Source organism: Danio rerio, chromosome 9 (assembly GCF_049306965.1).
Source record: "Danio rerio strain Tuebingen ecotype United States chromosome 9, GRCz12tu, whole genome shotgun sequence".
NCBI classification, from domain to species: Eukaryota; Metazoa; Chordata; class Actinopteri; order Cypriniformes; family Danionidae; genus Danio; species Danio rerio.
This window is the reverse complement of record NC_133184.1, coordinates 57,541,375-57,565,381: the sequence shown is the minus strand read 5'-3', so window position 1 is coordinate 57,565,381 and position 24,007 is coordinate 57,541,375. Positions and strand designations below refer to the sequence as shown.

Here is a 24,007-nt window from a genome sequence, read left to right as displayed (position 1 = left end):
ACAGGTATATGAGCTCTTTCAATTAATCATTACACAATGCACAACAAAATACAAAATACAGAACTCAAAATGCACCACCATTGCTTGCCATTGTAGCTTATAGCCAATGGCATTTGTTGTCTCTATTTGGGCTGTCAAATTCGCCTTTTTGCAAAGAATTGGATCAAGAATAAGATGTGCTTTGATTGAATATATATTGAATTCATGACATTTTTCAAACTGTGGCTGAAAACTGAAATACTGTATATAAAAAAACAGACAAAAGTAATAAAATACTGTAAATATTAGAGAAAACACATGTAAACTAATATACAGTCAAATCTATTGGGAGTATAGGACATAGCCATATTGACCTCCTCCATCAATGCTGGCACAGAACAACACAGAGCTTCCATCGTTTATATAAGGTTTGCAGAATGATGGCTAATTGAAGATTTGTGTGAAGGAGTGTCAAACCAGTGCTTCAGTGAACTCATACTGATGTTGGTAGTTTTTAATAGTTAGGAATAGATGGATTCTGTTTGGTTACCATAACTAAAACAATGGAGTTTGGACTGCTTGAATGACATCTGTGTTAACTGTTTGGAAAAATGGTGGGGAAAATGTGTCAACCCAATGAGAAAGAGTTTACACATTTGCAGGACCGGTCCTCTGCTCTGCTGGGATAGTGATAATGAAAATGAAGAGGAACCTAGTTTCTTTAACCAGGTCAAAGCAAACTAGAAAAACTGTAATGGTATTTCAGTTTTCAGCCACAGTTTAAAAATTGGCATGAATTCAATATAAGTTTAATCAAAACATGTCTTATTCTGGATACAATTCTTTGCAAAAAGGCAAATTTGGAAGCCCAAATAGAAAGACAACAACGCCAATGGCATTGGCAATAGGCTACACTGACAAGCAATGGTGCACTGATTCACACTGAGTTCTGTATTTTGTATTTTGTTGTCCATTGTGTAACGATTAACTGAAAGAGCTCATATACTTGTTTGCAAGTTGTGTTGTTTGAAGGTAAAACGAGCTTTTGTTGCATATTTTAAATGTTTTGACACGGTATGTGCCTTTTGTAAGTAAAATGTGTCATTTTGACCATGAGTGCCGCTGTTTAGGCCTGTGTGTTAACTGTTTTGAAAATGTGGAGTTTCAGTTGACAGCCGCATCAAAGCAAACAAGAAAAACTGTAAGTTAGTTACATAAAGGTAATGTAATGTTGTTTAGTTCAATCAACACAAGATTTATAATTTAGCATTAATTTATTTACACTGCTAAAAAAATCTGTTAAATTTACTGAAAAATACCGGCAGTGGTTGCCAGGAATTTTCTGTAAAAATACGGAAGTTTTATAGGACTGTTTAAGTTTACAGAAAATAACCATATTATATCAACTGATACAATGCTTAGTTCACAAAAACCTAATTTAGCTCACAAAAAAAAATGTAAAGTCATTCAATGCACTAATGTGTTCATGTATGTATAATTAGCAAACAGATTTTAACTGTATTTGTAACTACACAGTTACTTTTAAACAAAAGAAGATGCAGCACAACATCAGCTATCTTTAGTTTATATTGGACTTGCACAGAGATGCTACTATCCTCCACAGCATCTCAAGGGGGAAAGCAGAGTTTGCCTGAGTCTGGTGAAGATGAGGTCTATAAGAACGTTAACACCTTTGATGATGATGATGATGATGATGATGATGTCAGTGTCTTTAGGTGGTCATTTGTAGAAGGCCCCTGTTCTGGTCAACATTACTGCCATCACAAGCCGTTTAGTTCCTGTCGGTTCTTCATTATCCAACACCATTGAGCAGCAGTACGAAAAAAAATAATGAAAGAGAAAATATGTTAGCAGTCTGTTATTATGTTATGATATACAGGGTGGGCCATTTATATGGATACACCTTAATAAAATAAGAATGGTTGGTCATATTAACGTCCTGTTTGTGGCACATTAGTATATGTGAGGGGGCAAACTTTTCAAGATGGGTGGTGACCATGGTGGCCATTTTGAAGTCGGCCATCTTGGATCCAACTTTGTTTTTTTCAATAGGAAGAGGGTCATGTGACACGTCAAACTTATTGGGAATTTTACAAGAAAAACAATGGTGTGCTTGGCTGGAACGTAACTTTATTCTTTTATGAGTTAATACAAGTTTCTGACCACTTAGAAATGTGTTCCAGGCTGAGTTGGGCACCACCATTTCTCCTCTGGCCAAACGTCTTGTGCAGAGCTGCAGTCTAGGCACCAGAGGCTGGAGAATGCTGGAACTCAGCGAAGACTCATCTGTCCCAGGAGCGTCACAGGAATCAGTCTCTCGCTCTCCATTCATGCGCACACAAATGTGTCAGACCGGAAGCACAAGCTTGAGCGACATGTTTCGCATTTCACTGCGTTGGAAAATTCAAGCTTGTTGAACTCTGACCTGCGAAATCGCATCACTTGATTGCGTGAGACCAATCGATGATCAAAACATGTCCTCTCTGAATAGAAATTTTAAATATGGACCAATCGCTTGCTTTTTTAAATGTCTAATTATCTTGTTAAATCCCGCCCCTTTTTGCAGCGCCATACTACAGAATTCCGCATGCTCAAACGCTGGTGTGACCGCAGCTTAACAGAGGTTTGTTCTGTAGACAATCCAACACTAATATTGCTGAAGGGGGCTAATGATATTGACCTTAAAATGGCTTTAAAACAATTAAAAACTGCTTTTATTCTAGCCCAAATAAAACAAATAAGACTTTCTCCAGAAGAACAAATATTAGAGGAAATACTGTGAGAAATTCCCGAATCTGTTCAACATCATTTGGGAAATATTTGGAAAAAGAATTCACAGGAGGGCAAATAATCCTGACATCAACTGTATGTCAGTGTTGGACCAATAACAAAACCATTAAAACTGGCATTCATCAGCTGATATTGATATGGCTGCCAAGATATAAAACATCCCTAAACATAAGCCATCGTTAATCACGTTCCTCAATAAAGAAAATTAATCTAGGTTTGATGTTTATGCTCTAGTTACTAAACTCAGAATGCCAGACCACTGAAGTTAACCAGCTAAACCTTGACCTTTGATTTTAGCCTGCACACAGGCCCATACAGGCTATAAAGCACACACAAATGGTGAGGAAAAACCCTTAAAAAGAAACACGTAACCATCAAAACCCAGAGGTGTTGCGGAAACAACTGCTATAGGGAAGAGTGATGGAGAAAACAGACGGTCAGTAAACACAGACGGGTGAGAGATCAAGGAGAGGAAACTCCATTAACACTGTTTACCATTAGAGGAACAGAGAAACAGACAGAACATCTGAGGCCGTGTGCACATGTACAGGGCTATTTTATGAAGAGTTTTCCCTACCTTAGTTAAAAAAAATAACTTAAAAATAGGGCGGCACGGTGGCTTAGTGGTGAGCACTGTGGCCTCAAAGCAAGAAGGTTGCTGAGACGCCAGTTGGCTTTTCTGCGAGGAGTTTGCATGTTCTCTCCGTGTTGGCGTGGGTTGCTGGAATAGTTGGCAGTTTGTTCAGCTGTGGCGACCTCTGATGAATAAAGGGACTGAGAATATAGAATATAGGTGTGTGATCACACACCTAATAATAAAAGTGTAAAGTTTGGTGTGTGTGATCAGATTATTGACAGAATAAAGTGTAAATTTAGTGTGTGTGATCAGATTATAGACAGAATAAAAGTGTAAAGTTTGTTGTGTGATCAGAATATAGACAGAATAAAAGTGTAAAGTTTGGTGTGTGATGATAATATAGACAGAATAAAAGTGTAAAGTTTGGTGTGTGTGATCAGAATATAGACAGAATAAAAGTGTAAAGTTTGTTGTGTGATCAGAATATAGACAGAATAAAAGTGTAAAGTTTGGTGTGTGTGTTCAGAATAGACAGAATATAAGTGTAAAGTTTGGTGTGTGTGATCAGAGTAGACAGAATAAAAGTGTAAAGTTTGGTGTGTGTGATCAGAATATAAACAGACTAACAGTGTAAAGTTTGGTGTGTGTGATCAAAATATAGACAGAATAAAAGTGTAAAGTTTGGTGTGTGTGATCAGAATATAGACAGAATAAAAGTGTAAAGTTTGGTGTGTGTGATCAGAATATAGACAGAATAAAAGTGTAAAGTTTGGTGTGTGTGATCAGAATAGACAGAATAGAAGTGTAAAGTTTGGTGTGTGTGATCAGAATATAAACAGAATAACAGTGTAAAGTTTGGTGTGTGTGATCAAAATATAGACAGAATAAAAGTGTAAAGTTTGGTGTGTGTGATCAGAATAGACAGAATAAAAGTGTAAAGTTTGGTGTGTGTGATCAGAATATAAACAGACTAACAGTGTAAAGTTTGGTGTGTGTGATCAAAATATAGACAGAATAAAAGTGTAAAGTTTGGTGTGTGTGATCAAAATATAGACAGAATAAAAGTGTAAAGTTTGGTGTGTGTGATCAGAATATAGACGGAATAAAAGTGTAAAGTTTGGTGTGTGTGATCAGAATATAGACAGAATAAAAGTGTAAAGTTTGTTGTGTGATCAGAATATAGACAGAATAAAAGTGTAAAGTTTGGTGTGTGTGATCAGAATATAGACAGAATAAAAGTGTAAAGTTTGTTGTGTGATCAGAATATAGACAGAATAAAAGTGTAAAGTTTGGTGTGTGTGATCAGAATATAGACAGAATAAAAGTGTAAAGTTTGTTGTGTGTTCAGAATATAGACAGAATAAAAGTGTAAAGTTTGGTGTGTGTGATCAGAATATAGACAGAATAAAAGTGTAAAGTTTGGTGTGTGTGATCAGAATATAGACAGAATAAAAGTGTAAAGTTTGGTGTGTGTGATCAGAATATAGACAGAATAAAAGTGTAACGTTTGGTGTGTGATCAGATTATAGACAGAACAACAGTGTAAAGTTTGGTGTGTGATCAGATTATCGACAGAATAACAGTGTGAAGTTTGGTGTCTGTGATCAAAATATAGACAGAATAATAGTGTAAAGTTTGGTGTGTGATCAGAATAGACAGAATAAAAGTGTAAAGATTAGTGTGTGTGTTCAGAATATAGACAGAATCAAAGTGTAAAGTTTGGTGTGTGATCAGATTATCGACAGAATAAAAGTGTAAGTTTGGTGTGTGTGATCAGAATATAGACAGAATAAAAGTGTAAAGTTTGGTGTGTGATCAGATTATCGACAGAATAAAAGTGTAAGTTTGGTGTGTGTGATCAGAATATAGACAGAATAAAAGTGTAAAGTTTGGTGTGTGATCAGATTATCGACAGAATAAAAGTGTAAGTTTAGTGTGTGTGATCAGAATATAGACAGAATAAAAGTGTAAAGTTTGGTGTGTGTGATCAGAATATAGACAGAATAAAAGTGTAACGTTTGGTGTGTGTGATCAGAATATAGACAGAATAAAAGTGTAAAGTTTGTTGTGTGTGATCAGATTATAGACAGAACAACAGTGTAAAGTTTGGTGTGTGTGATGATAATATAGACAGAATAAAAGTGTAACGTTTGGTGTGTGATTAGAATATAGACAGAATAAAAGTGTAAAGTTTGGTGTGTGTGATCTGAATATAGACAGAATAAAAGTGTAAAGTTTGGTGTGTGTGATCAGATTATAGACAGAATAAAAGTGTAAAGTTTGGTGTGTGTGATTAGAATATAGACAGAATAAAAGTGTAAAGTTTGGTGTGTGTGATCAGATTATAGACAGAACAACAGTGTAAAGTTTGGTGTGTGTGATCAGATTATCGTCAGAATAAAAGTGTAAATTTTGGTGTGTGATCAGAATATAGACAGAATAAAAGTGTAAAGTTTTGGAAGAAAACAGATTGAAATGTGGATGTAGTGTTTGCCTCAAAGCAGCATTTGAAGTGTGTGTGTGTGTGTGTGTGTGTGTGTGTGTGTGTGTGTGTGTGTGTGTGTGTGTGACAGAGATGATTGCGCACGCATGCTGATATCTAACAGATACACTCATTCCAGGTACATTAGATCTCTTTCAGAAACACACTCATTGTTTTAAAGTAAAACTCAAGCCAGTTCTAACCGATTCAGCAGCCAAACACACACACACACACACACACACACACACACACACACACACACACACACACTCATTCTTTATGACTTTAATAACAGAAATGTGAGCGATGACCTCAGTGTTTTATAACGCTGAACACAGTTCTGCTCTTACATCATACACACATTCGAGCTGTCAAAGTGTCATACTTGATGTTTACATGCTGAGGTCTACAATTACAACACACTTCTACAATACAACAATTAATCGACATGAAATGTTTAACCTCAAACTTACAGCAAGTTCCATATGGAGGAAATTGCACTGTTGGTAAAAATTCATATTGTTCTATATTTACAAACACACACACACACACACACACACACACACACACACACACACACACACACACATTTAACCCAATACACTGTTGGTAAAAATCATTCATTCATTTTTAATTCAGCTTAATCCTTTATTAATCCGAGGTCCCACAGCAGAATGTACCGCCAACTTATCCAGCATATGTTTTTCACAGTGAATGCCCTTCCAGCTGCAACCCATTACTGGGGAACACCCATACACTCTCATTCACACTCATAGACTACGGCCAATTTAGCCAACCCAATTCACCTGTACCGCATATCTTTGGACTTGTGGGGGAAACCAGACCACCCTGAGAAAACCCACTTGAACACAGGGAGAACATGCAAACTCCACACAGAAATGCCAACTGACCCAGCTGAGGCTCGAACCAGTGACCTAATTGCTGTGAGGTGACAGCACTACCTACTGCGCGAGTTCATAACAGGGTGAGAATGTGGTAAAATCTGAAAACATGGTAAAAATCAGACGAGGGCTTTTCTTTTTCTGGACGGCTCTTGTAAACCGTCGGCTGGGTTTAGGGAAGTAAGTGGGTGGGCGAGTCAATCTGTAAAATTGGTTGGGTTTAGGGAAGGAGGAGGAGATTAGGTCGGCCAATTGGCCGGTCACCCAGTCAGTCATTTAGTCAGTCTGACAGACGATCACTCGACAGCGGCCTCTTGTGTGTTTACGCGAGAACAGCGCAGGCGCGAACAGCACTTGCAAGAGACATTTGAGATATGAAAAAGCGCACACAGTGGGCTCTCGTGGATTTGCGAAAACAAAAACTGCAAAAATACGTAGCTCCTGGGATGTATTTCACAGTCTCCAGAAACGTCCACGGGACTAAGTTTTCAGAAAGAGCCTGGGTTGTAAAAATCCATCTTTGAAATCACTGGAATAAATGATTAAGTTAAATTTTAAACTTCTTTTGAACAACAATTTTTCAGTTCAATAACATTTGCTAATTTTACAATTTTTACTGTATTTTTGATTAAATAAATGCAGTTTTGGTGAGCAGGAGAAGCTTATTTTAAATCATTTAAAAATCATACAGACCGCAAAACTTCTGACCGGTAGTGTGTATGTTATTACTACTTTCATGTGCATTCATTTAGGAGACGTGAATCTATTATTTTAATTTTATTTACCTTTTGCATTAACATTTTTATGCTACATTACATATTATTCATTCATTCATTTTCTTTTTGGCTTAGTTCCTTTATTAATCCGGGATCGCCACAGCGGAATGAACCGCCAACTTATCCAGCAAGTTTTTACGCAGCCGATGCCCTTCCAGCTGCAACCCATCTCTGGGAAACATCCACACACACACTCATACACTACAGACAATTTAGCTTACCCAATTCACCTGTACTGCATGTGTTTGGACTGTGGGGGAAACCGGAGCACCCGGAGGAAACCCACACAAATGCAGGGAGAACATGCAAACTCCACACAGAAACGGCAACTGAGCCGAGGTTTGAATCAGCGACCCAGCGACCTTCTTGCTGTGAGGTGACAGCACTACCTACTGTGCCACTGCCTTGCCCTATATTACATATTAGATTTGAATATATAATATTTAGATTTATTGATTGATGTGGAATATTTTCAGATATGAATAAGATCAAAATAATCAAAACTAATGCTGGCAGCTAGCTCACTGCAACTCTCACTCCTACTGAAGCTAAGCAGGGCTGAGCCTGGTCAGTACCTGGATGGGAGACCACATGGGAGAGCTAGGTTGCTGTTGGAAGTGGTGTTAGTGAGGCCAGCGGGGGGCGCTCAACCACTCTGTGTGGGTCCTAACACCCCAGTATAGTGAAGGGCACTCTATACTGCTTAGTGAGCGCCGTCTTTCAGATGAGACGTTGAACTGAGGTCCTGCCTCTCTGTGGTCGTTAAAAATCACGACAAAGAGTAGAGCTTTAACCCCGGCATCCTGGCCAAATTTGCCCACTGTTCTCTGTCTGTTCATCCAGGTGGATGCTGCACACTGGTGGTGTATGAGGAGATTCCCCCCAATGTGTAAAGAGCTTTGAGTGTCCAGAAAAGCGCTAAATATATGTCAGAAATTATGATTAATGTTGAGCATAAGAACAGACTGAAAAGCAGATTGTACAACTATTTACAATTGATCAATCTGTAATGAACTAAAGTGTGTGCATAATCTGACAGCACTAATTATGAATATAAATAACTTTGGACTATTGTTTTAAAGCCACTTCTGCTCTGTTTCTGACTAATATAAATCATCCTTTGTTTATTTCAATATGTAAACGCTCAGTTCTAACAATTAAATCACTGCTCTAAAATAATCCAGTGTTTGTGTGGTTAAAATTAAACTGCACTGGCTCATGATAAAGTGCGATAAATCAGTGTATTTTCCTTCATTCAGCTAAAATTAATCATGCAAGTTCACACAAACTCTCCTGAAGACTTTAGTTTGAGTTTTTCTCTGCGTGTGAAGTCTCTGATAGGTGACAGACAAATAAATCGGCTTTGTTTTTGAATCAGCACGAGCTCTGAACTGCAGAAAGCCAGATCTTCAGTCCACTAAAAACAGAGCGCTCGGGGTTTGGAGAGCAGAGAAATCTGACATCTGTGCGGATTTACAGAGAGTCCAGATGGAGAATGAAGATCAGAAACCATCAATCTTCACTAAAAGTGCAAACTCTAAAGGGATGAGGAGGAGAACGAGCCACATTGAGAGAACAGCAGCCTTTCCACTCACAGAAATCAGAAGAAAACACAGCAAACACTATTAGAAGCAATCCTGCAGCAACAGAATGAATGACTTTACACGGCTTTAGGGTCCTATCATACACCCGGTGCAGTGTGGCGCAAGGCGTAGCGCAGTAGTCTTTTGCTAGTTTCAGCTTGGCGCAAGAGTGGTTTTGAGGTGTTGCGCTACACTCTTTAAATAGCAAATGCATTAGCGCTCATATGTGCGCCCATAGGCGTTCTGGTCTAAAAAGTAAGGCGTTCTGAGGCGGACCGCTGGCGCGCTGCTATTTTGAGAAACTATAGAAGATTTTTCATTAGACCAAAACAAACCCGGTCTAAACTCCAGCGCAGAGTTGCACCTCGCTTACACACTGATTAATACACACAAGAGAGCAATAGGCAAATATCTTTACATATGAAAACATTTTAATATTAAGGATATATATAGGATATAATAAGAATAGATATAGAATATAAATATAAAGTATTAAAATATTACAAAACATTATTTTCTAGCCTACATAAATATGAAAAACCACTGCTTTTATGTCTTCTTCATCTCGGGAGGCTTTTTCAGTTCATTCATAACAATTTGCTTTTGTATAATGTTATTATTATTAGCAGTATTATTTATTATATTATTTGTTTATATCTGTTTTATTAAAAACAAGCTTAGATTTGTCCACCTGTCAGGTTTTTGACCATATGGGGCACAGCATGTGTTTTAGGATATAACTCAGGTTTTTGAGCACATTTTGTAATTATTATTCATTTATTCGTTTGCTGGAAATTAGAGCTGAATTTAGAAATAGTTTTAAAACGAATATTTGCGCTTAACAAACAAAAGTATTTATTTATAGGCTAATTGATGTCTGTGCGTAAAGGTTTCCCTATCCAAGAGCGAAAGTGAAAGTGATCCATTATCTCTCATTCTCACGCAGTAGATGCTCTGTTTAACTGTTTTCTGTTAACTGTGAACTGTTTGCTTGTGAAATGCTCAGTTTCTCCACTTAGACTTACTTTGCGTCCTGTAAATAGTGAATGCGCTCTTGGTGTGACGCAGCTGGCTCTTAAAGGGAATGGGAGATGAGACTGTAATTGGTTTATTCTTAAAACACACCTATAACTCATTAAGAAAATAAACTCAACCCTTTTAGACCATGCGCCGAAGCGCAAGGCAGATTTCCCATCCTTAAATTAGCAAAAACGCGTCCTGACACGCCCTGAAAGCATTTGCGCCCTGTGTGTTGCGCTCTGCGCATGCACCGTCAAAATAGAGCCCTACATGTGTCGTTTTAGACATGTAGAGGTTTAGAATTGACAAGTTAATGTCTGAAAAGCAAATGAATGAATGAATAAATTAATGAATGATGGATGGATGGATGGATGGATGGATGAATAAACAAACAAATGAATAAATGGAGTAAACAATAAAATTGTTATAAATTAGAAATAAAATAAATTAGTAAACAAATGATTAAATTAATAAGTAAATAAACGAGTGAATAAATCAAATAACACATGAATGAATGAATAAGTAAACAAATGAAAGAGTAAATAAACAAATGAGTAAATAAATGAATGAACAAACAAATTATCAAATCAATGAATAAATGAGAATTAAATGAATAACGGTTGAAAGAACATGAATGAATTAATTAATTAATGAGTGAACAATAGATTTTTGGCTCACAGAAATCAGAAGAAGGGATAATTAAACACAGCAAACACTATTAGGAACATTCCTGGAGCGACAGAATGAAAGACTTCACATGGCTTAATATGTCAATTTAGACTAAGATGTAGAGATTTAGCATTGTCAAGGTAAAAAACAAATGAATGGACAAATAAATTAACAAATGAGCATCCAAAAAACTTAAAGAACAAATTAATAACTAAACAACCAAATGAATGAGTAAACAAATTAATGGAGTAAATGATAAATGAATAAATTAGTAAACAAATTATTAAATAATTGAGTAAACAAATGAATAAATCAATGAACGAATGAATGAACAAGTAAACAAATGAATGAGTAAATGAGCATAGGTAAATAAATGAATGAACAAACAAATTAGTAAATCAATGAGTAAATGAGAAGAAAATGAATGACTGGTTGAAATAATTAATAAAAGGATTGAGAAAATGAATGAATGAATGAATGAATGAATGAATGAATGAATGAATGAATGAACAAACAGAATGACTGGTTGATTGATTGATTGATTGTCTGATTGATTGATTGATTGATTGATTGATTGATTGACTGACTGATTAATTGATTGAATGATTGATTGATAAATTGATTGATTGATTGATTGATTGATTGAATAATTGATTGATTAATTGATTGATTTAATTCATTAAGAGTGATCAGCAGCTTTTTGGCTCACAGAAATCAGAAGAAAGGATAAAAACACTATTAGGAACAATCCTGGAGCGACAGAATGAAAGACTTCACATGACTTAATGTGTCAATTTAGACAAAGATGTAGAGGTTTAGCATTGTCAAGTTAATGTTTGAAAAATGAATGAATGAATGAATTAATGAATGAATGGAGTAAACAAACAACTTAAAGAACGAATTAATAAATAACTAAACAACCAAATGAATGAGTAAACAAATAAATTAATAATGAGCAAATGAAGAAATGAATGAATCAATAAATGAATGAACACATTTATTTATCTATTTATTTATTTATGGAGTAATTAACTAAATGAATGAATGAATGAATGAATGAATGAATGAATGAATGAATGAATTATTAAATGAATAAGTGAATGAATGAATAACCAAATGAATGAATGAACCACCTAATGAACAAATTAATTAACAAATTATTGAGTAAACAAGTGAATGAATGCATGATTGAATAAACGAACAACTTAATGTTGTAATGTAAAGTAAACCAATGAATGACCGAGAGTAAATCAATGAGTGAATGACTGAATAAGTAAGTTAATGAATGAATGAGTAAGTCAATGTGAATTGAATTGTGTGAACGAACAAATGAGTAAATGTGTGACTGAGTAAACAACTGAATGAATGAACAAATGAGTTAATGAACAAATGAATGAGTGAACAAGTGAAAGCATGAATGAATGAGTAACTTTATTGAATGATAAACCAACAATTGATTTAATCATAAAACTAATAAATGAATAAATGACAAAGAATAAATGAATAAGTAAACCAAATAATGAATAAATAAATAAATGAATGAATGAATGAATGAATGAATGAGAACAGGAATTCAACAACAGTTGAATGAATGAGTAAAGGAATGAGTGAATGAATGAATGAATGAATGAATAAATGAAAAACTAAAAATTGAATTAATAATTAAATGTATGACTGAATTAAGTAATTAATCAATGAATGAACAAATAAAAAATATATTATTTTTATTATTATTTATTAAAAATGAAGACATAAAAACAGAAAAAGTTTTATTGTAAGTAATATTAAAGAATAAAGAATAATTATATAAAGAAAAAACAAAGCAATAAATAAATAAATAGGCAAATGAATGAATGAATAATTAAAATCTAATTAATTGTAAAGTTCTACGAGTAAAGTTTCGTTTTTTTGAGAAGTGAAAGCACATCGCTGCTTTGTCTCTGTGTGTGTGTGTGTGTGTGTGTGTGTGTGTGTGTGTGTGTGTGTTTGTGTGTGTGTGTGTGTGTGTGTGTGTGTGTGTGTGTGTGTGTGTGTGTGTGTGTGTGTGTGTGTGTAATTGGGTTTTGTCTGCTCCTGTAGGCACTCACATGCATTAATATTTCAGAGTGGAAGAGAAACTTCCTCTAAACATCCATCAAACAGCCGAGTGGAGCCGGATGGAGAAGCGAGAAGAGACGTTGCCCTGGGCTTCTGAAACCCAAACCTTGTGTCCGTCTGTCTGCTGTTAATGACATTAGACATCTAGATTAAACACAGCCGAAACACTGGGTCATGAACCTGCACATTCACTCACATACACACATTTATGATCACAGCACAGATACTGGATGTTTGTTGAACAGAAATAAAGAAAGATGATGCACTGAGAGACCTATTTACACTCAGAAATGATCACAGAATTTAGAAAATCAATACAGAAATATACTAATGAATGTTTTCATTAATTATTGAGTAAACAAATGAATGAACGAATAAGTAAAGGAATGAATGACGTAATTAACAAATCAATGAATTAGTAAACGAATGAGTGAATGATTGATCAAATTATTACATAAGTTAACAAATGAATGAATGAATGAATGAATAAACAAACAAGCAAGCAAAAGAATGAATGAAAAAGCAAAAGAATGAATGAATGATGCCAACCTATAAACTATTTGCACTCAGAAATGATAACAGAGTAAAAAAATCGATAACATAATGAGTAGACAAAAAAGCAGTACATAATATATATGGATGAATGAGTAAACAAAATAATAAATGAATGAATAAATAAATAAATGAACCAATACATGTATGAATAAGTAAAACAATGAACAATGTAATAGACAAATTAATGAACTAGTAAACAAATGAATGAATGAATGAATGAATGAGTAAACAAATGACTGAATGAATAAATGAGCTAATTATTAAATGAGTAAATAAACAGCTAAAAGAATGAATAAGTAAAATAATTAATGATGTAATAATTAACAAATCAATGAATTAGTAAACAAATGAGTAAATAAATGATGAAGTGAATAAAAAAGTAAACAATTTAATAAATAAATTAATGAGTGAATGAATTAATCAATGGATGACTTAGCAAATGAAGTAGTAAACTAACGAATGAAATGAATAAATGAGCAGATTAATGAGTTAACTAATGAACATTTGAATGAATGAATGAATGAATGAATGAATGAATGAATGAATGAATGAATGAATGAATGAATGAATGAATGAATGAATGAATGAATGAAGCTAACCTATGAGCTATTTTACGCAGAAATTGTCACAGTTAAAAATCAATAAAAGAATGGGTAAACAAAGACAAAATAAAGCAGTACAGAAATATATGAATGATTGAGTAAACAAACTAATGAATGAATAAATGAGTAAACAAATGAATAAATGTATGAAAAAGTAAAGGAATGAACAATGTAATTGAACATTAAATAAACTAGTAAACGAATGAATGAATGAATGAATGAATGAATGAATGAATTTTTAAATGAGTAAACAAATGACTGAATGAATAAATGAACAAATTATTAAATGAGTAAACAAATAGTTAAACAAATGAATAAGAAGGAATGAAGATTTAAATTAACAAATCCATGAATTAGTAAACAAATTAGTGAATGAATGATGAAATTATTATATAAGTAAACAAATTAAATAATAAATGAATGAGTAAGTGAATTTTTGATCAATGAATGAATTAGCAAATGAAAGAGTAAACAAATGAATAAATAAAGGAATGAATGAGCAAATTCATGAATAAACTAATGAATGAATGAATGCATAAATGAATGAACAAGCAAAGGAATGAATGAGCAAAAGAAAGAAAGATAAGGGATGCATGAATAAACAAATGAATGTGTAAGCAAGCAAAAGAGTGAATTGGCAAATGAAAGGAAGAAACAATGGATGAATGAATGAATGATGCTAACATATGAACTATTTGCTCTCAGAAATGATCGCAAAGTAAAAAAAATCAATAAAAGAATGAATGATGAAATTATTAAATAAGTAAACAAACTAATAAAAGAATGAAAGAGTGAGTGAATTAATGAATCAATTAATAAATTAGCAAATGAAAAAGTAAACCAATAAATGAATAAATGAATGAATAAGCAAATTAATGATGAACAAGCAAAAGAATCAATTAGCAAAAGAAAGAAAGAAAAAAATGATAGATGAATGAATGAATGAATGCATGAATGAATGAATGAACTATTTGCAGTCAGAAATGATCAAAGAGTAACAAAATCAATAAAAGAATGGGTAAACAGACAAAAATAAAGCAGTGCAGAAATATATGAATGAATGAGTAAACAAATAAATAAATGTGTGAATAAGTACAGGAATGAACAATGCAATGGACAAATCAGTATTAATTAATTTACACCATTTAATTGAAACATTTAATTTCAGCCAGGTTTTAACAATAAAACAAACAAACAGCAAAGAGTTGCATTCAATTTGAAATGGACAATACAGAAACCATCCCCATCATGCTCATCACTCTTCTCAGATGGGATGGTGGGCCAAATCAAAGGTTACCACAGGTCAACTTTGGCCCGCAGGCCCTAGTTTGGGCATGTCTGGTTTAAAGCTTATGTGAAGTCCAGAATTATGATTTATTAATGATGATTGATTTATTATCCTTCTTTCAATTGTTGTGCTTCTATAAAAATATTGTTGTGATGGACGGGGACTTATCATTTGTTTTTGTGATTTTTCTTGCTGTGAAGTGTATAATGTAAAGTTTGTAATGTAAATTGATTGTTTAAAATAAAGGCGCTTCTAAGTTCAATATGTTCTCTCTCTCTCTCTCTCTCTCTCTCTCTCTCTCTCTCTCTCTTTCTCTCTCTCTCTCTCTCTCTCTCGCCGTACTGACTCAGAGTTATCTGTTTCTGTTTTCTCTATTTTATAAAGGCAGATATCCTCAAACCTCCCACAGCTCCAGCATCTGTGAAGAGTTAGCGCTCAGTAAATCAGTCAGATGACATTATCATGTTCAGATCCTCCTATATGTCTGTGTGAAATCTAATACTGGCACGTGTGTCGAACCACAGCGTATCAGCTGTGGATGAAGAACGGCTCACGGAGAACACCAGCAAACTTTAAATGGTGTGGCACTGAAAATCCTCATCTGGAGGAATATGCATAAATGCTTTTCTTGCATAGAGTTTTCTAGTCTAAATATCTAAACATACTTAAATCAAGAAGCTTTTTCTAGACAAGCACAACATACTGTCTTGTTTTCAGAAATAATGAGTCAAAATTAAGTGAGTTTTTACTTAAAACAAGCGAAATAATCTGCCAAAGGGAAAGAATAATCTTAATCTAAAGCAAAACAGGTTTATTCTGCTTCCCCTGTTGGCAGATTATTTGCTTATTTTAAGTAACAATTCACTTAATTTTGACTCAATATTTCTGAAAACCAGAAAATGCTTAAGAAATGAAGGAATATGACTTTAAAAGTCATATTGTTTACTGGTTTACATATGACTTGTTTACTGGTCACCAGTCGAACACAAGGCTGACACTGTCCAATTATCAGACATGAAAATAACAAATGAACAAACCAAATAAACAAAGAAAGGAATGAGTGAGGGAACAACAAATAAGCAATGAACGAATGAACAAACGAAAAAGGAAATGAACAAATAAAGAAATAAACGTAAAGAAAGAACAAACAAAAATATGATTGATCAAATGAACAAAAAAATGAACAGAGAAACAAACAAACAAAGAAATGAATGAATCAATAAGTGAAAGAATGATAAAAAGGTGTAAAGGACGAACAAACAAAGAAATGAACTACAGAAACAAATGCAGTAAAGAATTGTTGTAAACAAACAAAGAAATGAAGGAGCAAACAAAATATATGAACAAAGGAAAGAACAAACAAACAAAAATATGAATGATCAAAGGAACAAATAAACAAATGAAGAGACAAAGATATAAATAAAGAAACGAATGAATGATCAAATGAATAAAAAAGACAAAAACAAACAAACAAAGCTATAAATAAAGGAACAAACAATGTAATGAATTAAATGAAATTAAAAAATGAACAAACAAAAAAATTACCAAACAAACAACTGAACAAACAAACAAAATAAACAAACAAAAAAATGAAAAAACAATTAAATGAATGAACAAGCAAAATAAACAAAAAAATGAACAATGGAACAAACAAAGAAATTAATGAACAAACAAATAAAATAAGCAAACAAAAAATTAACAAACAGTGGAAGAAACAAAGAAATGAACAAACAAACAAACAAAATAAACAAACAAAAACATGAACAAAAAATGCAACAAACTAAAAAATGAATGAACAAACAAAATAAACAAAAATGAACAAACAAACAAAAACAAAATATAAATGAAAAAAATTTAAACTAACTAAGAAATAAACAAACAAACAAAATAAATGAGAAAATAAACAAACAATAAAACAAACAAAGAAATTAACAAACAAACAAAATAAACAAACAAAAATGGAACAACAATGAAATGAATGAACAAACAAAATAAACAAACAAACAAAATAAACAAGAATATGAACAAACGATGGAACAAACAAAAATATAACAAACATTGAAACAAGCAAAGAAATGAACGAACAAAGGAACAAATTAACAAATGAATAAAAAAACAATCAAAAGTAAACAAAATGAAAGATTGAATTAAAGAATGAGTGAAGGAAGTGAAAAGGCACAAAGAAACAAATGAAGGAACAAACAAAAGAATGAACTGACAGAAATAACAGGAATGAATGACAAACAAATGAACAAACAAAGATATATATATATATATACTAAGGAATAAAGGAATATGACTTCATTATAAAAGATGACGTTCTTTACTGGTCACCAGTCAGACAGGAATTGCAGATTGCATGTGGTCCTGCATCTTAACTCATCACCACATCTTAATAAAAGCGATATGATTTCCATCATTGTCTCACACATATTTGGACACATATGATGATGTTCGTGGCATCAGGAATGAGGCGTTTATATCTGAGCAGATGTGAACTTCAGAGGCCTCGTCTTGTTCATCTTCACACATATAAACAGTGTGTTATTTCTGCGTCCTTCAGTGTTAATGCACAGTGGTTTTCTCTTCCGCCTCGCCTTTGACAAATGCTGTCAATTACGCTTTCCACATGTCCAAACACTCCAGCCACATGTTCATCTGCTAATCATTAAAATATGACTGGCATTTTTATATTCCAATCTGGAGACGTGCGAACGCTGGAGTTTCGTCATCTGTCCTGAGCCGTCAACCGTTCAGACGCAAGTATTAGATCAGAAATGAGCGTTTATGGCCTGGAAATCATCCGACACGGTAATTAAAACATCTAAAACGAACATTTCCAGCTCCGCTTTTCTGATTGGACGAAGCACGTTCAAAGCCGTGTAAAATGCCAATGAACACACATCTGTGATCAGGATTACCAGATGAACTCATGACCTTAAAAACTCTGAAATCATCATACAACGGCAAAACTTCATACTTCATACAGCGGTTCTCTGATTGTAATGCTAATTAATTAAAGGTGTCCTATAAATCAATCTAGGTACTTCTAGGCATAGTGAAATAATAAGAGACCAGCGTGGAAATGTCCATACCGTGAGCCTTAAACATGATTATTTACTCATTCTCATGTAAATAGTATAATAGTATACTCATAATAGTACACTATTAGTATAATAGTATATATTCTAGTATAATTAGAATACAAAGCAGACTGCTACGTGACTCACGCTCCACTCCCTCATCATTTGCATGTACTTTAGGTCACATTTTACATCACATGGACATGAATGGGAACACGGACTGATATGTAGCTCTGGGATCACTAATCAGAGTTTTTCACAATATACAGTGTATCTGGAAAGTATTGACAGCGCTTGACTTTTTCCACATTTGTATATGTTACAGCTTTATTCCAAAATGGATTAAACTGGTTAATTTCCTCAACATTCTACACACAATCCCCCATAATGACAATGAGAAGAAAGAGTTTTTATGAATAAAAAATAAAAGCTGATAAATCACATGTACATCAGTACTGACAGCCTTTGGTGTGAAGTTCTACACTGAGCTCAGGTTCATTCTGTCTCCACTGATCATTCTGGAGATGTTTCAGCAGCTTCAATGGAGTTTACCTGTGCTCAATTCAGCTGATCTGAAAAGGCTACACCTGTCTATATAAGGGCCCAGGGTTGACAGTGCATGTCAAAGCACAAACCAAGCATGAAGACAAAGGAACTGTCTGTAGACCTCAGAGACAGGATTGTCTGGAGGCACAAGGCTGGGGAAGGTTACAGAAATATTTCTGCTGCTCTGAAAGTTCCAGTGAGCACAGCGGCCTCCATCATCCGTAAGTGGAAGATGTTTAACCACCAGGACTCTACCTAGAGCTGGCCGGACATATAAGCTGAGTGATCAGGGGAGAAGAGCCTCAGTCAGGGAGGTGATCAATAACCCGATGGTCACTCTGTCTGAGCTCCAGTGTTCTTCTGTGGAGAGAGGAGAACCTTACAGAAGGACAACCATCTGTGCAGCAATCCACCAATCAGGCATCTGTATGGTAGAGCGGGCAGACAGAAGACACTCCCCGCCTGGAGTTTACCATCTGAAGGACTCTCAGAGCATCAGAAACTAAACTCTCTGCTCTGATGAGACTCAAACTGAACTGTTTGGAGTGAACGCCAGGCGTTACGTTTGGAGAACAGCAGGCGGCGCTCATCACCAGGCTAACAGCATCCCTACAGTGCAGCATGGTGGTGTTGGCATCATGCTGTGGGGATGTGTTTCAGCAGCAGGAACTGGAAGACTAGTCAGGATAGAGGGAAAGATGAATGCAGCGATGTACAGAGACATCCTGAATGAAGACCTGCACAAGAGTGCTCTCCACCTCAGACTGGGGCGACGCTTCATCTTCCAGCAGGACAATGACCCAAAGCACACCGCCAACATATCAATGCAGCGGCACAACAACAACTCGGTGAATGTGCTTGAGGGGCCCAACCAGAGCCCAGACCTAAATCCTATTGAACATCTCTGGAGAGCTCTGAAAATGGCTGAACACCGTCACTTCCCATCCAACCTGATTGACTTGAGAGATCCTGCAAAGAGGAACAGGCAGAAATCCCCAAAGACAGCTGTGCAGAGCTTGTGGCGTCATATTCAAGAAGACTTGAGGCTGTAATCACTGACAAAGGAGCATCAACAAAGTATTGAGCAAAGCAAGTGAACACTGATGCACATGTGATCTTACAACTTTTTGTTTTTTTATTAATCCGCAACAATTTCAAGAACTCTTTCTTCTCATTGTCATTATGGGGATTGTGTGTAGAATGTTGAGGAAATCAATCAGTTTAATCCATTTTGGAATAAGACTGTAACATAAACAAATGTGGAAAAAGTAAAGCGCTTTAATACTTTTCGGATGCACTGTCTATACATATATTTATTTAGTCATTTTTTGCAATAAAAATGACTAATGTTGTGGTGGTAATTCCCAGAGAACTGTGTGGAGTTTGCATGTTCTCACCGTGTTGGTGTGGGTTTCCTCCGGGTGCTCCGGTTTCCCCCACAGTCTAAACACATGTGCTATAGGAGAATTGATCAACTAAATTGGCCGTAGTGTGTGAGTGTGTGTTTTTATGTGTGTGTGTGTGTGTGTGTGTGTGTGTGTGTGTGTGTGTGTGTGTGTGTGTGTGTGTGTGTGTATGTGAATGAGTGTGTATGGGTGTTTCCCAATACTGGGTTGCAGCTGGAAGGGCTTCGCCTGTGTAAAACATATGCTGGAATAGTTAGTGGTTCATTCCACTTTGGAAACCCCTGATTAATATGGGACTAAGCCAAAGGCAAATGAATGAATGAATGAATGAATGTGTGTGTGTGTGTGGTGTACTGAAGCATGTCCGCTCACCTGCTGTATCGCTGTATCGCAGCTCATTTCTTCATCATTTCTTCACATGCTGAAACATTCAGAGACTTCAGAGGTCAGGAGTTTCTTCTTCTCTCCGCTCTCCGTCTAATTGAAAGAAAACTCTTCATGCCAGAGTCGATTATTTCTGAGCAGAACTCGACCCTCGACTCGGGCTTCCCTCAGAGAAAGATGACCTTTGACCTCTGAAGAGCGTCCAGATCCGTGATTACTGTAACCCGACACGTTTCCTCACATCACCCTGACCCTGAAGACCACTGTATAATAATGCACTGATATCACACACACACACACACACACACACACAAACACACACACACACACACACACACGTGTCTTGAATATCACAATGTTGATTATTATTTGTGAATAATTCAACAGGAAATTTAAATGTTATTGCAGAGATGAAGATCATTTATTTATATAATAAATAATTATATATTTATATATATAGGAAGTAAGCCAAAAAGAAAATCAATTAATGAATATTTTTATGAATTTAATTGTATTATAATTAATTTTGTTTTGTGTTATTTTTACATTTTAGAAGTATTATTGAATAGATTTTTATTATTAATATTTTCAGTTGTATGATTTTTTTTCATTTATTTATTAGTTAAACATTTATGCCTGTTTCTTACACAAGTGTTAACAATTGTATTATTATTTATATGATTATTCATCACATGTTTAAATAGAAATTCTAATATTATTCATTTTATTTTTGTTGCTTTTATTTTTATTAGTATTAATAATTTATTAATAATAATAATAATAATAATAATATAAATAATTATATTTTAAATAATTAATTGTCCTCCAGTTTAGTCCCTTTATTCATCAGAGGTCGCCAAAGCGGAATGAACCGCCAACTATTCCAGCATATTTTACACAGCGGATGCCCTTCCAGCTGCAACCCATTACTGGGAAACACCTAAGCACACTCATTCACACACACACTCATAGACTATGGCCAATTTAGTTCATCAATTCCCCTATAGCACATGTGTTTGGACTGTGGAGGAAACCCACGCCAACACGGGGAGAACATGCAAACTCCACACAAAAACACCAACTGACCCAGCCGGGACTCAAACCAGAGACCTTTTTGCTGTGAGGCCACAGTGCAACACCACTGAGCCACCGTGCTGCCAATAAATTACATTAATATAATTTTTATTCTATTATCAATTTAATTATAATTGACTTTATGTTTTATCATTATCATTTACTTAATATAATTATTGTTTATTTTATTATTCGTACTTTTGTCAATGTTTGTAAGCGGTTTTTACTTTTACAACTCAGTTTTCAGTTTTTTTGTAAATGTTAAATGTTCCTTTAAGTTTGTTTGCATGTTACTTTATTTCCGTGACTTTTTAAATATATAAAATCCTCTAAAGGATCATCATATGCACAACAAAAGGATAATCTGCATTGTTTACTTACTTAAAATAAAAACACAAGGATGAAAAAAGATAACCCTCGTCATTCCCTGAGTAAGTGTTCGGTAAAATATGACCCTAATTAACAATCCTGCAGAAGTAAAGTGGCGTTCAGTGCAGACCACCTGTAATAAGCCTGAAAAGTGCAGATCTGCAGTATTTCCAAACAGCAGAGGATGTTTTCGAGATAATGGCGTCTCTGGGGAAGCTTTTCAAACACAGGCCGGGGTTCAGCCGAGGCCTTCCTGACCTGTGACCTTTGACCTAGAGGGTCTAAAGGCTGCATCAAATGTAAGCTGTTGTGATTTGCCACATATGACCTTTCCAAGGAAAAATCCTTCTAGGAGTTTCCAGTGTGACGGAGGAAGAAAAACACATCAACATCAAGATAAAAGTGCTAATTAAAGCAATGAAGCGGTGATTCAACAGCACATCATGAGTGCACAAATCATCTTAACTAAAGCTGTGTAGTTATTTTAGTATTTCCAATTAATTTCCTATGGGACAAATTATGGAGTTGCATTAAAAAAAGGACTTAACTTTGACTTAACTTGTTGCCCTTCTCATATAGAAAATGTATAAAGAGTAGCCCAGTCTTGACCCGCTTACATAAAAGTCATCATTAAAAAAATAAGATTGCGTTTATGTTGTGTTAACGATGGTTTGTTCTGTAGACTACCGAAAAACATATTAGCTTAAAGGGGCTAATAATATTGACCTTAAAATGCTTCCTAAAAAATTAAAAACTGCTTCTATTCTAGCCGAAATAAAACAAATAAGACTTTCTCCAGAAGAAAAAATATTATCAGACATACTGTGAACATTTCTTTGCTCTGTTAAACATCATTTGGGAAATATTTAAAAAAGAAAAAAAAATTCAAAGGGGGGCGAATAATTCTGACTTCAAATTTATATATATATATATATATATATATATATATATATATATATATATATAATAAAAACATAAAAATGCATAAATGCATCATAAAATCATAAAATGCATTTCGCAAAACACCATTTACAAATGATTCAATGGAAAAATTAACTTTAATTAAAAGTTTTAAATGATTAAAATGAGCGAGTTCATCCTCAACAAAAATCTGTGTGTTAATTAAATTAGATTTGTGTTAGATTTCATTCATTCCTTCATTCATTTTCCTTCGGCTAAGTCAGATTATCAAAGGTCGCGACAGCGTAATGAACTGCCAACTATTCCAGCATATGTTTTACTCAGCGGCTGCCCTTCCATCTGCAACCCAGTACTGGGAAACACCCAAACGTACTCATTCACACACACACGTGCACACATGCTGCGTCCCAATACACATACTATCCGTCTTAAATAGTATTTAAAAATAGAATTAGTGTGTCCCAAACCATAGCATGTTGAAAAGAGTATGCCAAAGTCTCCCAGATGGTTTACTATTTCTGGTCATGGTTTTAAGTGTAGAAGCGTCTATACTCTAACTGCTGATATTGCCCACAGTACATTGCGTGTTGGACATGAACTCGATTAGAACTACAAACGCGGGTGAAAAAGTGTAAACAAACTACAAACATGATGGACGTGGGAGACCAACCGTCAAGTAGAGAGGTAAATTTTGTAAATTGAGACTCATGCTTCATCTAAAAGCTGGATAAATAAGCAGGACATTGATGTATGGTTTATAATATTAAACAATACTTGACAAGATGCAACTATTTGAAAATCTGGAATCTCTGGGTTAAAAAAACCATAATAATTATAAATGATGTTATAAATGATGTACATGTTAAACATAAAACATAATTTG

The 24,007-nt window shown here is 34.7% G+C and overlaps 1 long non-coding RNA gene across 1 annotated transcript in view; it reads right to left on the bottom strand.

Moving 5' to 3' along the window:
* Window positions 1-1,237: 1,237 nt before the first annotated feature.
* Window positions 1,238-24,007, bottom strand: part of LOC141376241 (uncharacterized) — a 32,466-nt gene continuing 9,696 nt past the window's right edge. Inside the window, exons 3-5 of the long non-coding RNA XR_012385721.1 lie at window positions 20,749-21,038; window positions 12,887-13,040; window positions 1,238-1,787 (exon numbers count right to left, since the gene is read on the bottom strand). This is a non-coding gene — a long non-coding RNA (uncharacterized lncRNA). The remainder of the gene's footprint in view (window positions 1,788-12,886; window positions 13,041-20,748; window positions 21,039-24,007) is intronic.